This window comes from Amaranthus tricolor, chromosome 5 (assembly GCF_026212465.1).
Source record: "Amaranthus tricolor cultivar Red isolate AtriRed21 chromosome 5, ASM2621246v1, whole genome shotgun sequence".
NCBI classification, from domain to species: Eukaryota; Viridiplantae; Streptophyta; class Magnoliopsida; order Caryophyllales; family Amaranthaceae; genus Amaranthus; species Amaranthus tricolor.
Window position 1 is genome coordinate 24,485,227 of NC_080051.1, and position 2,112 is coordinate 24,487,338.

The 2,112-nt window shown below is 31.6% G+C and overlaps 1 protein-coding gene across 1 annotated transcript in view; it reads right to left on the minus strand.

Moving 5' to 3' along the window:
* Positions 1-59, minus strand: part of LOC130812995 (psoralen synthase-like) — a 5,015-nt gene extending 4,956 nt beyond the window's left edge. The window contains exon 1 of the mRNA XM_057678669.1: positions 1-59. This exon is cut by the window's left edge and continues 1,042 nt beyond it. The gene's annotated coding sequence lies outside the window, so the exon portion shown is untranslated.
* Positions 60-2,112: the final 2,053 nt, after the last annotated feature.

Sequence of the window (2,112 nt, forward strand, 5' to 3'; positions counted from 1 at the left end):
CCAGGATGAATTTTGTTTTATTTGAATACAATAATATCTTAGAGCACTCAAATCTTGATGGTGTGTCGGAAAAAAATTCTCGCCAACCTCTTATCTACAATTTTTTTGTCTTTTACTCATAAGTTTGTTGTGTGAAAAAATTTTCCTATTATTGAAAAAAAAAAATTCTCACTACTTCTTAAATGCTAACTTATGTGGAATTAGATTTTAAAAAATTTAAAGCTTGTTAAATATAACAAAAATGAGTGTATAATTAAGAAATTGCAAAAGAAATTTAACGTGATTTAATATCAATTAGATAGCTATGTCCATCAGACACCAAAAAATTACTTCACTATAATAGAGATAACAGAAACAAAGATGAATCTAAGAACACTCAATTTTGTGGCTCTCAATTGAATTTTCACTTTTCTCCACTCTACTTGTTCTCAAGCTTGACCCTAATAAAAAAGGAGTTTATATAACAGAGAATATCATTGCATATCATTTTAATATCAACATATCAATCAAAATAACTCTATTGATATGATGATTATCTTTGGAATATAATTATTTTATCTTGTAACTATTTATAGATAATATTACATGTGATCTTTATTTTTAGTATTTATATTATTCTATGTAATATTTAGATATTTCTTTTCTAGTATAAATACAATGTAATGTTATGATTAATATTAACAATCATTTTAAACACTTTTCTAAACTCTCATAAACTCTCTATATGGTATCAAGAGTTTTGATCTTTTTTCATTCTTCTCGTAATGGTCTAACACTTCCAACTTAACCATTTCCTCTCAAACACAAAAGAAAAATGATTGTTCAAACCCTTATCTAATCCATCGATGGTGGTAGTGTTAATCTCACTTTCAAACCAACCATCAATTTTTTTTTGGCTTCCGCTAAACTCTATGGCTACATCATCAAAACCATTATCAACATTGACAAATGATGATGTCCGTACAATAATTTATTCATTACCTAAATTGATAGTTCAACGATTCAATGTCCCTTTTTGATGGAGTTAGTATAATATTATGATTCTAAACCAAGACTAAAACCAAATTTTATTTCATGAAACTCATGTTTATCTCTCTTTTTCATTGGTTCAAACTCTATTATACTCAAACCCTCAACTTTTTAGTTGAACGAGCATAAAGAAACCAAACAACAACAAAAACGCTTTACTTTCTTTACTGATGAAGAAATTCCAGTGATTTTAATACATCACTCCAATGACCTTTCTTCATAATCACACGATATCAACACATTCCTCATTGTAATAAACTTATTTTTTTTATATGACCATCATCAAACCTTCCAAATCCAAGTGCCCCCTACCAACAACCTGTTAAATTAGGCTGGACTTATTGTGAATGCCAGCATATTAACGGGGGGACACAAGTGCACACACTTCATAAGCCAAGGAGATAAATACCATCCCAAAACCATATGGCTATGGGAAGAAGGTCTCTAATAGCTTATAAAGTGTGCACACCAATTTTAATTTATCGATGTGGGATAACTCATCCCAACACCCCCCCCCCCTCACATGCGAACCCCCGTCAAGTTTGCATGTGGGAGTAATCAATTAGGGTAGGAACGCCATTCTTTTCGAACCTACCATTTTTAATTTGTTGATTGAACCATTGGCTCTGATACCATGTTAAATTAGGCTGGACTTATTGTGAATGCCAGCATATTAACGGGGGGACACAAGTGCACACACTTCATAAGCCAAGGAGATAAATACCATCCCAAAACCATATGGCTATGGGAAGAAGGTCTCTAATAGCTTATAAAGTGTGCACACCAATTTTAATTTATCGATGTGGGATAACTCATCCCAACACCCCCCCTCACATGCGAACCCTCGTCAAGTTCGCATGTGGGAGTAATCAATTAGGGTAGGAACGCCATTCTTTTTGAAGAATTAGGATGAATTCTGTGTTTTTGTATTGATTTTCTTAGAATTACAATCCTAATATATATACAAACTCTTATGAGCCAATTAGATAAATGCCTTGGACAATCAGAAATTTCCCTAAATACATTTGGCTAATCTAAGTAATTAAAATATTTACTGATTTATATTATTCCAGAATATATTTC